The sequence below is a fragment of the Eretmochelys imbricata genome, chromosome 13 (genome assembly GCF_965152235.1).
Source record: "Eretmochelys imbricata isolate rEreImb1 chromosome 13, rEreImb1.hap1, whole genome shotgun sequence".
Classification (NCBI taxonomy): domain Eukaryota; kingdom Metazoa; phylum Chordata; order Testudines; family Cheloniidae; genus Eretmochelys; species Eretmochelys imbricata.
The window spans coordinates 26,095,272-26,107,862 of NC_135584.1; the positions used below are offsets into that span (position 1 = coordinate 26,095,272).

The window sequence follows — 12,591 nt, forward strand, 5'->3', positions numbered from 1 at the left end:
CTGAAGGGGGATGCAATACATACTTTACGTTTATTGCTCTAGCAAACGAGATAGGGTGAGGAGCTCTATGCCGCCTTCCAGCACTGTGGTCACCCAGACAGTAATAAGTTTTTTGGACGGGTGAGTGACATATCAATATCTTCATTAGCATCAGTCTTCACAGCAAAGGGTGGGGGAGAAGACCTTGTTCCTGGGCTCGTAAGTTTTCAGAGCAGCTTTGCAAGGCTGGGTTAGTGCATTTAGTCCATCATTATTTAAAAAATCTCTGCAGCTCAACCTCAGTGTCCATAAGTGGCTGCCAACTAACAGTGAACTAAATCCACTAATGCATTTCCCAAAGGGAACTTTGTCCATGTTAATTGATGCCCAAAGTTAGCCAATTTCAGGATTAGGATCTATGTAGAGCCATCGACTCCAGTGGCATGTCACTTGGGCTCAAGGGTCAGTCTGTGAAGATTGAATTCAGGCTCGGGGCCTTATCAGTTATTAAATGCTGAAGAGATGCTCTGAAGTTGGGAAATCTAATATGAAGAAAAATGTTTTTTATCAGTAAGTTTTACATTCAGTGGAGAAGACCACTTTTGCTTTGATCGCTCACATACTGTGGACCAAGACACTCTGGCATTGTGCAGGAGAACCAGAAAAATGAAACTATTGAGTTTTTCCCCAAGCTGAGTGAAATGCAGAACGCAAACAAACATCATACATGAGTTTTATAGCTATTTCAAGTGACAAAATAACCACTCTAAATAACTTGTGGTGGAGGGAAAGAAAGGTGTGGGGGGTTTTACACCCTCCCCAGAAATGTCATGCTTGGCAGCATCCCTTTAAGAATCCTGTCCCAACACCTCGCTGAAGTTGATAGATTTTGTTCTGTCACTGAAGTGGGCACAGGGGTATTCTCACCCTTGTGGGTGAGAAGTTGAGGGAAGTACAAACCCTGGGCACACAAATACACTGCAACTCCCACAGTGAAAACAGCTTTGCTGAAAGCAACACCCAATGGGTCAAATTTGTCCCTGATATAAATCCACTGGAGTCAGTGGCACTTCACGGAGGATAAATTTAATGCATTACATGCTGTATGTAGAGAAAAGTCAACAGTGGACTTCAAGTTATTACCCAGAAGTCTGGGGTTTCTTCAACAGGCTGGGATAGAGACTGGGAGTGGATGTGTCATTACACAAAGTAAAATTATTTCCCCATCTTTATTCCCCCCACCCCCACCCCCCACTGTTCCTCAGACGTTCTTGTCAACTGTTGGAAATGGCCCAACTTGATTATCACTACAAAAGGTCCCCCCCACCCCACCCCCCGCTCTCCTGCTGGTAATAGCTCACCTTAAGTGATCGCTCTCCTTACAGTGTGTATGGTAACACCCATTGTTTCATGTTCTCTGTGTATATTAATCTCCCCACTCTATTTTCCACAGTATGCATCCGATGAAGTGAGCTGTAGTTCACGAAAGCTTATGCTCAAATAAATTGGTTAGTCTCTAAGGTGTCACAAGTCCTCCTTTTCTTTTTGCGAATACAGACTAATACGGCTGCTACTCTGAAACCTGTCATTATGCAAGACACTGAATTTAGCCGTATGGAGTGGAAATCTATCAATTTCATGAAAAAACTCGTACAGATACAGACAGACATCCTCTTCCTTTCCAAATGCAAACAGATGGACATCATACCAAAAGGACTGAAGGTAAAAAATCCATTACAATCTACATACCACACAGACTATGCTGACAGCTTGTGCCACAAGCTCTCAAAGAAACTGAGGAACCACATGATCAACATCCTCTACAGCAAACAGGGAAAGTTTAAGAATGAGCTCTCAAAACTGGATACTCTCAGAAAAAAACAACCTTCCACACAAACTTCCTCATGGCTGGACTTTACAAAAACTAGACAAGCCATTTACAACACACACTTTGCTTCTCTACAAAAGAAAAAGGACACTAAGCTCTCTAAACTACTACATGCCACAAGGGGCCACAACAGTGGTTCCCTTAACCCACCCAGCAATATTGTTAATCTATCCAACTATACTCTTCGCCCAGCAGAAGAATCTGTCCTATCTCAGGGCCTCTCCTTCTGCCCCTCCACCCCCACGAACATGATACAGTTCTGTGGTGACCTAGAATCCTATTTTCGACGTCTCTGACTCAAGGAATATTTCCAACACACCTCTGAACAACATACTAATCCACAGAGACCTTCCTACCAAGACTACAAAAAGAAGGATTCTGGGTGGACTCCTCCTGAAGGTCAAAACAACAGACTGGACTTCTACATAGAGTGCTTCCGCTGATGTGCACGGGCTGAAATTGTGGAAAAACAGCATCACTTGCCCCATATTCTCAGCCGTGCAGAACACAATGCCATCCACGGCCTCAGAAACAACTCTGACATCATAATCAAAAAGGCTGACAAAGGAGGTGCTGTCGTCATCATGAATAGGTCGGAATATGAACAAGAGGCTGCTCGGCAGCTCTCCAACACTTTTTACAAGCCATTACCCTCTGATTCCGCTGAGGGTTACCAAAAAAACTACACCATTTGCTCAAAAAACTTCCTGAAAAAGCACAAGAACAAATTCACACAGACACACCCCTGGAACCCCGACCTGGGGTATTCTATCTACTACCCAAGATCCATAAACCTGGAAATCCTGGACGCCCCATCATCTCAGGCATTGGCACCCTGACAGCAGGATTGTCTGGCTATGTAGACTCCCTCCTCAGGCCCTACGCTACCAGCACTCCCAGCTATCTTCGAGACACCACTGACTTCCTGAGGAAACTACAATCCATCGGTGATCTTCCTGATAACACCATCCTGACCACTATGGATGTAGAAGCCCTCTACACCAATATTCCACACAAAGATGGACTACAAGCCATCAGGAACAGTATCCCCAATAATGTCACAGCAAACCTGGTGGCTGAACTTTGTGACTTTGTCCTCACCCATAACTATTTCACATTTGGGGACAATTTATACCTTCAAATCAGCGGCACTGCTATGGGTACCCGCATGGCCCCACAGTATGCCAACATTTTTATGGCTGACTTAGAACAACGCTTCCTCAGCTCTCATCCCCTAATGCCCCTGCTCTACTTGCGCTACATTGATGACATCTTCATCATCTGGACCCATGGAAAAGAAGCCCTTGAGGAATTCCACCATGATTTCAACAATTTCCATCCCACCATCAGCCTCAGCCTGGTCCAGTCCACACAAGAGAACCACTTCCTGGACACTACAGTGCTAATAAGCGATGGTCACATAACCACCACCCTATACCGGAAACCTACTGACCGCTGTATTTACCTACATGACTCCAGCTTTCATCCAGACCACACCACACGATCCATTGTCTACAGCCAAGCTCTATGATACAACCGCATTTGCTCCAACCCCTCAGACAGAGACAAACACCTACAAGATCTCTATCAAGCGTTCTTACAACTACAATACCCACCTGCTGAAGTGAAGAAACAGATTGATAGAGCCAGAAGAGTACCCAGAAGTCACCTACTACAGGACAGGCCCAACAAAGAAAATAACAGAACGCCACTAGCCATCACCTTCAGCCCCCAACTAAAACCTCTCCAACGCATCATCAAGGATCTACAACCTATCCTGAAGGACAATTCATCACTCTCACAGATCTTGGGAGACAGGCCAGTCCTTGCTTACAGACAGCCCCCCAACCTGAAGCAAATACCAGCAACCACACACCATATAACAGAACCACTAACCCAGGAACCTATCCTTGCAACAAAGCCTGTTGCCAACTATGTCCATATATCTATTCAGGGGACACCATTGTAGGGCCTAATCACATCAGCCACACTATCAGAGGCTTGTTCACCTGCACATCTTCCAATGTGATATATACCATCATGTGCCAGCAATGCCCCTCTGCCATGTACATTGGTCAAACTGGACAGTCTCTATGTAAAAGAATAAATGGACACAAATTAGACGTCAAGAATTATAACATTCAAAAACCAGTCGGAGAACACCTCAATCTCTTTGGTCACTCGATTATAGACCTAAAAGTTGCAATTCTTCAACAAAAAAACTTCAAAATCAGACTCCAATGAGAGACTGCTGAATTTGAATTAATTTGCAAACTGGATACGATTAACTTAGGCTTGAATAGAGACTGGGAGTGGATGGGTCATTACACAAAGTAAAACTATTTCCCCATGTTTATTCCCACCCCCCACTGTTCCTCAGACGTTCTTGTCAACTGCTGGAAATGGCCCACCTTGATTATCACTATAAAAGGTTCCCCTCCCCCCGCCCCCGCTCTCCTGCTGGTAATAGCTCACCTTAAGTGATCACTCTTCTTACAGTGTGTATGGTAACACCCATTGGTTCATGTTCTCTATGTATATAAATCTCCCCACTGTATTTTCCACTGAATGCATCCGATGAAGTGAGCTGTAGCTCACGAAAGCTTATGCTCAAATAAATGGTTAGTCTCTAAGGTGCCACAAGTCCTCCTTTTCTAAAAGCACCATGGTTTAGCGTGTGGATTTTTGGAAGCCACCTTGGTCTCCTTTTGATGCAGATATGTAACAATATTAATAGGAGTACCTGTGTATATGTATAGCAAGGGATGAACAAGCCAATAGCTCATTTTTATGTAAAAGCATAAGCCTGAATGCTTATCTGGAACATTTTACTTTCAAGATACAAAGGTCTCAATCCTGCAATGAGTACCATGGGCTTGGAGCCCTGTATCTGCATAGCACCCAAGTAGGGCTCTGTGGGTGCATGGTTTATTATAACTCAGATGTCTTTACTCTTGGTGGCAAGCACTAGATGTTAGTGCAAAATTATTCCTTAAAGAAAAACTGCTGGCATCTCATACATTCATTCAGATATTCAGTGATTTTGATGTAAACCATGGAATGTTTACTGTGACAATTGGAATTTTTTTTTTTAAGCAGGTCTCTGCTGCTATTGGGAAGAAGGGTGGGGGGGAACTTACTGAAGGGCAAAGTTGCTGTGTTTTTGTTTGTTTTTTTAATACATCTGAGACTAAATGTGGCAGAATTATAAACTAGATTACTCTATTACTGGAACACCTAGGCGCCCTGGTCATGAACCAGGTCCCCACTGTGTGAAGTGCTGTACAAACAGAACAAAAAGACAATCCCTGCCCCAAAGAGTTTACAATCGAAATATGATCCAACAGATGGACACCAGCTGATGGGGGAACACAAGGAAACACGATGACAATATTGGTTAGTTTGATGGGCTGTGGTCCCAGTGCACCAGTGGCCTAACCATTGTCAAGTTTTTTGTTTGTAGGTATTGTGGAAAAGGAGAGCTTTTTAAGGAAGGGAAGGACTAGGGTGAAACTCGCCCCTGGGCAGAACACAAAGCCCCACAGAAATTTTAATCACGGCTTCTGATACAGAGCATGTCCTTGTCTACGCTTGCAGAAAACCATGGTCAATACCTGTTCAGCTGTGCCCATTATTGACATCCCTGGTCAGCAGTGGGTATTTCTTGTAGCGGGGACAGTGCTTTAATCTCCCTATGCTTAAATGGCATCTAGCCCTTGGTTTGGGCTCTGAGTGGGTGGGGGATGTATCTAGCCCTTAGATTCTGTCTACAATAGGGAAATTTACAAAATGATTCCCCCCCACACTTCTGACCCCAGGGCTTCTACTAGTTCTAGCACTGCTGAACCGAAGCTAAACTCCCTTTCCCCATTGCTAAGAACCCACAACTAGAGCCAGATTTTCAAGGGCTCAGCATCTCGCAGCTTCTATTGCTCTGGCCAGTTAATAATGTAGGTGACTTAAAGGAAGCTGCTGACTGCTAAGCCCTTATGAAAATCTGGCCCCTAGAGTAGACGATGATCTAATGACTTCTAACCACCTGAAAAGCAAGTGGTAAGAACAAGTCCAGCAGCCAGAATTTGCCTGCCGTAGGGCTAATGTGCATCTAAACAAGTTCAGCTGAACAGTGAGATTTGTGGCTGTTTCTGTAAACTTCCATAGTGCAGAGAGGTTTGTAGCATACACTTCAATGGGCCAGTGCTGGTATTTGCATCGGTCAATCTGCTAAGGCCTAACATGAAAGACACCAGGGCCTTCAGCAGAGCATTTAAGCCTATGCCTAAATCCCACTGAAGTTAATAAGACTTCATGCATGCGCTTAAGTGCTTTGCTGAATCGGGGTCTAAAAATCTAACTAGTCAAAACTTCAATAATATGGGATGTACAGGATTTAGCTTAAATAAATCTATAACTAGCATTTCATGATGGCAGCATTTCCAGCCCAAATAACTTATAAGAAAGGGATTACACCAGTTTTGCATGGGATCCATTTGAAAGTTGTTTGATCTCAAAAAGTTTTTGAGTTTCAGACCTACTCAAGCAGCTGCAAATAATGTTTTTAAAGTATTTTCTCACTCCCCTCCCGTATTAGCTATATTTATGGAGCCGCCATACCACTAAAATAACTTTCCTATTTATTTTTTCTAGTTAATGGAGCAATCTAGGATCTGCATTACTGATTAGGTATTAAAGGATATTTAATGTGGAACATTTTTATCCAGCCGTAGCGTTTCATTTCACTCAAGTACTATGGCATAGGTGAACATTTTGTCATCTTAATGGTATGAAAAAAAATAGGTTAGGTTTGCTAATCTGCCAATGACAGTACCAAATTATATATAGCCATTAATATAGCTCAGTGAAGCAACCTCTGAGTTCTGGCTAGCAGTGTAGCTAGTGCTAAGGATAACTTCCTAGATCAAAGGTGAGCATTAATATCTCCCCCCCCTCCCCCCTTGCTCAGCCTTATTCAGTTGAGCAGCCTGACCTTGCCTTGCTCGGTAAGGCAAAGATAAAAATATTACCCACTGTCTTTTGCCTACAAAGCTGTCAAAGGAATGTTCTGCAAACCAGCACTGAGGACATTACATCCCTCAGCACAGGTCAAAAGAGGACAACTTCAGTATGTGTTGTGGAGGAGGGCTGGGTTCCAATGTCATATGCAAATCACGCGCACGTCACCACAGGCTTCCAGCCAATGGGAATAGAGATCCGCCTTTAATCTTAATCCGTTGGTGGAGAAACAAACAACAAATAGAGACAAGGGGGTATTGACTGGAGCGGTGCAACTGGCCACCAGTTGTTTTTTTCTGCAGACGCGGGGGAGGGGGGGGGACGGGGGGTGGAGAAATCTGCCCCCTTCCAGGAGCCGGGGCTTTGTTCCTGTTTATGTTCTCGAGGAGGAGGCGAGCCAGGAGCCACCCTCCTTGGCACCACTGCCAGTTTCCAAAGAAGGGTTGGACAAACACCCAGCCCCGTGGTGCCCATACCACGGCTCTGGAAAGCCTCTGTCCTTCCCTAGGCAGGCTTGGTTGCCAAAACCCGAGCGGATCTGGTGCAATTCGCGCTCTCTTGTGCATGCAAGCGAGCAATGCTAACTGCAGTGAAGCAGGGGGCGGGGGGAGGGAAGAAATGGGAAATCGATCAGGAAACAAGCCAGACACCAACTTCGCTTTGCCCATCCACTGTAAACGCCTGCGGGAGAGAAGTGTATTAGCCGAACAGAGACAGGCCCGATTTGGATCGTCTCAGCATAAGCCGCTGTCTCTGGCTCGGAGAAACAGCTTGAGCCAAAGCAGCAGCCGCAGCACGTCACCCCTCTGACCTGCAGTTGATTGGGGTGTACACTTCCCACTCGCCTGCTATGACCTAAACGGGCTCTCTGCTCCCCTCCCCTTCTCTTCGTGTGCAGTACTGATTTAAATCCCACTGCTTGTGGCAAAAGGGAGTCGAGACAAACGGCTCCTCCTGCATATGAGCTGGAAAGAGAGGAATACACCCGCCGGATCCCGAGTCCCAGTGCATTGTTTTTGGCGACCTCGTATGTCTTTTGTTTAGTACCAAATCCAAGCAAAATCACCATCTTATGTAGTTAGGAGGATTGAGGTTTCGCTGGGGCCATTTGCTCTCACAAACCTGCCTCGACATTATGATCACCCCCCCCCCCCCGCCCCATTATTGGGAAGCCAAGGAGAGAGAGAGAGAGAGACTCTTGTGTGGTTGAAGTAAGTAAGAGCCTCTCTCCAGATCCAAAATGACCCTGTTCTTTCACCCTAGTCACTACAGGCCACGGCTGATGTATAGAAACAACAAAAGACCAACCCCTCTTCATAGCTTAATAGTCTCCGTTTGCTGTAGCTCAGGAAAGCTTATGCTCAAATAAATTTATTAGTCTCTAAGGTGCCACAAGTCCTCCTTTTCTTTTTGCGGATACAGACTAACACAGCTGCTGCTCTGAAACCCAACAAGGTAATGAGCTCTTTTCTCCCTTCCACCCAACAGCCACCTCAAATGTAATGCACACAACGTACTAAAACACAAAGAGATGCTCCTGCCTGCACACAGCCAGCTAAATACAAAGGGACCTTAAATCACACACCAGCGAGAAAATAGATGGCTCTTAAATCTTAATACACCCTCACACCGAGATTTTAACAAACACCCAACCCGTTCAATTCAGAGAGAGAGAGAGATCTTAAAAACGTAAACAACATTTTATATATATATATATATACATACACTGCCCGCAGTACAAAGAGATGGCTCTCAAGTTTGAATTTAGCCGGCCACATTTCAGAACAGAGGATGGCACTTACCTTGCCTTTAATGTCAGCAATTATTTTGTAAACAACACCGCAAGAAACCCACAAGATTTTTAAAATATCGTAAAGCACCAGCTTCAGGCAGTCTGTGAGGTAGTTTTAATTAAAATCAACAACAATATTATAAATGGAAATTAAAAAAAAAAGATGCAGGAGGTGGTGGTGGTGGTGTGTCTGTTCTTCTCAGAAGATATGCACCATTGCAAGCTGTTGGCGGCGGCTGCAGTTGGGGCCGGACCCTCCCTCCACTGGCTTCAGGGTGATTATTATTATTTTGTGTTATTGCTGCTGATCTCAGACCAGATCAGAAATTAGAAGGTCCAAACAGCTGATTGTGGCGTCACAAAGGGGCCAGCCCGTCGAGGGCGTAACCCGGCGGACAAGCAGCCAATGGGAGGCAGAGCTGAGTTGGGGCTGGGCTTCAAGGACGCGCCCCTCCGAGGGGATGGGGACGGAGTCGGAGCTGCTCCTCGTAAGAGCCGGGACCCGTGTGGAGTCTGGGGTGCGGCTGTGGGGGGCTTCCGATTGCCGGCTGCAGCGTGGCACTAGGCAAGGTCCGGGCTGGGGGTGCGGAACTGAGCATGCGCCTCCTCCCCACTCTGTCTTCGGGAGAGAGCAGCAGCCTCCCCTGACCCCAAATGCCAGGTCTTCAGTGGGCTCCCCAGGAATCTGCTCCTTCGCCCCCTTGCAAGCAGGATAAAGGGCAGCCCAGCCCCCGCCTTCTGCCCGTCCCACCCACACGGGACTCCCTTCTTCTTCTCTGTCTGACCTTGGGCACGCTGGGTGGCCTCTGCTTTCCCATTTCAGCCCAGTAGCCAAATGCGGGGTTTGGGCAGTACCTTGTTGTAGTGTCCATAGAGTGTGTGTGTGTGGTTGTGGATGCTGAATGTAGAAGCAACTGCCTCCTGCCATCTTGTGACTGTTGAGCGGTTTGAAATATGAGCACTTATTACCACCCCCCAGTCCCAAGGTAGGTGAGAGTGAAACCACTTTAATTGAATTTCAGTTGCTTTTTCATGGAAACTTCGCACTCGTATTTTGTTATGGAACATAATTAGCCAGGAGGCACATGGGTCTGTATTAGTCCCTGTTCAAGCCATACACCTAGCTGCTAATACAACACCTTCCCTCCCCTCCGCAACTGAGACACAAGGTATACTTGTCTTGTGCTCTCAGAACGTGTTTACTTAACAAATTCTTACATATTCACTTCTGCAAATTAATTTGGAAATATTGGAAAATTATAGACTTTAACTGATTATAAACCAAACCCATGGTCAGCTGTTTTCTTCATTCCCCTTTTGTTTTTGTTTTGTTTTATGCTTTTCATTAATTTCCATGCTAGCTATCACTACCTAGTTGCAATTTGCAGGCCTGTTTGCTCTTCACTTGGTATATGTGTTTTATCTACTAAAATAATTTGATTTGAATAATGTGGGTCGGCTGAATCCTATTTATATAATTTTTTTTACAGAATTGTAATATAGAGTAGGGAGATGCATTTTTGTCTTCAAATCTTGTGATTGTCTTAGAATAGTTTATGATCACAGACTGGACACAAGTCAACAATGTGATGCAACCACAAAAAAGGCTAATATCATTCTGGGGTGTATTCACAGGAGTGTGATACAGGAGATAATTGTCCTGCTCTATTCTGTACTGGTGAGACCTCAGCTGGAGTACTGGGTTCAGTTCTGGGTGCCACATTTTGAGAAAGATATGGACAGATTGGAGAGAGACCAGAGGAGAGCTACAAAAATGGTAAGAGTTTTATTAAACCTGATCTCTGAGGAAAGATTAAAAAAAACTGGGCATGTTTAGTTTTGAGAAAAGAAGACTGAGGCAGGACCTGTTAAGTCTTCAAATACATTAAGGACTGTTATAAAGAGGACGGGGATCAATTGTTCTCCAGGTCCACTGAAGGTAGGACAAGAACTAATGGGCGTAATCTGCAGCAAGGGAGATGTAGGTTAGATATTAGGGAAAAACTTTCTAACTGAACTCTGGAATAGGCTTCCAAGGGAGGTTGTGGAATCCCCATTACAGGAGGCTTTTTAAGAAAAAGGATAGACAAGCACCTGACAGAGATTGTCCAGGTTTACTTGGTCCTGCCTCAGTGCAGGGGGCTGGACTTGATGACGTCTTGAGGTCCCTTCCAGCCCTTCATTTCCATGATTCTCTGAAGGATGAGCACGTACCGTATCATGAACCACTTTGAGGAATATGGAATATTATATATGGAGTGACATGTACATTGAAACCACCTTCGTGAAGCCAGAGACTATCAAGAACCGTGCTCCTAGCCTCCACTCAGGCAGCAGGCTGGTGGAAGACACTGCAAACATAAATGACACCAATGAGGCACAAATACAGGAGATCCTCAAAGAGGAAGTGAAGTCAAGGATTGCTGCAGATGCAGTTGATAGAGAGGCCATTACTAAGAGGCTAGAGTTGTGCATTGGTCCTTGAGACCCCACTAAGCACCCAGAGGCAATAGTAAACATTGTCTGTGGTTGACGGGTGGTGCCACTCTATGTAGATGACACGCTTACAGTTTGAATTCACCAAATGCAAGAATTTGAACTTAGCTGGCCTACAGGGTTCTATGACACAATGCCAAGGCTACTAGAGACACTGGCAGTGACAAAAAAAGCATGTGTAGGTTGAATCATAGAATATCAGGGTTGGAAGGGACCTCAGGAAGTCATCTAATCCAACCCCCTGCTCAAAGGGGGACCAATCCCCAAGTTTTGCCCCAGATCCCTAAATGGTCCCCTCAAGGATTGAACTCACAACCATGGCTTTAGCAGGCCAATGCGCAAACCACTGAGCTATCCCTCCCCCCAATTTGTTGAGCCAACAAAGGTATTTGACACTAACCTTATATATTAAAGAATGTTAGGCCTATAAGCAAGTTCATGACAGATTGATATCAAGAATATTTCAACACCATGAGTTGGCTCCTGTACTAATGTCAGTGTGCAGGGACTGGTGACATGAGGACTGCCAAGGCTAAGTCTAACCTAAAGAAGCAGCTGAAGAGAGAGGTGTCAACTAGACAAACTTCAGAAGAAGTCCCTTGCATAGTCATTGCCAGTTCCACAGTTCTTTGGGTAGTACACTGGCCAGCAAATTGTTTCAAGGACTTTGTGACTGATTTCAGAGTCGACACTGTACACGAGTTAGTAGAAGATGTTGCATATCTTGTTTTTGACAAGTACAAAGACTTCAGCACAAAGGGTGTCACGAAATCTACAGAGCTGCGGAGCTACAGAAGCAAGCAGAGTGCCTGAGTTGAGTGCAAAATACACAGTTCCCCCCACAGAAAGTCATCTTGACAGTTACTGAAAATAAGAAACTGTTGATTGGCACGTTTGGTACAGAACTTAATCAAGACAACAAGTTGCAGCAATGACACACTAAACCACAAGCTAGTCATCACAGGCAGACACAACACCCCGCTGAAACAAACCAGGAAGATGTGGTGATCAACAGGGAAGATGTGGCCATCTTGCATGAGGAAGCTGACAACATCCTTGTACAGCAAATGGTAGATGTATTATCAGATGACACTGACGTATATCTTTCTCTTGCACCATTACCTTGAACAGGGCCTAACATCTTTAGTGATGATAGAACCCTTAGTCCAAGAGCGAGCAGTAATAGACATCCCATGCTGCTGCAGAGCACCACCAGAACACTGTACCAGGACTGCACACTCAGGCTGTGAGATGGTAGCTACCTATGTTGGCTTCAGCAAAGTCACTGTGTTGCAGATTGTGTGAACTGGATACTCCCTCTCTCTGCTGACATCAGTGCAGCAGTGCCTGATGCCATTGGACAGGCAACTGAATTCATGCCTGCAGGCTACGGACAATTAAATTGTGCCACCATGTCAGAAGC

The 12,591-nt window shown here is 45.2% G+C and overlaps 1 protein-coding gene across 3 annotated transcripts in view; it reads right to left on the reverse strand.

The window, feature by feature from the left end:
* Positions 1–8,992, reverse strand: part of TP53INP2 (tumor protein p53 inducible nuclear protein 2) — a 45,291-nt gene extending 36,299 nt beyond the window's left edge. For all 3 annotated transcript variants that reach the window (XM_077832252.1, XM_077832253.1, XM_077832251.1), the window contains exon 1: positions 8,683–8,992. The gene's annotated coding sequence lies outside the window, so the exon portion shown is untranslated. The remainder of the gene's footprint in view (positions 1–8,682) is intronic.
* Between the last annotated feature and the right edge of the window lie 3,599 nt (positions 8,993–12,591).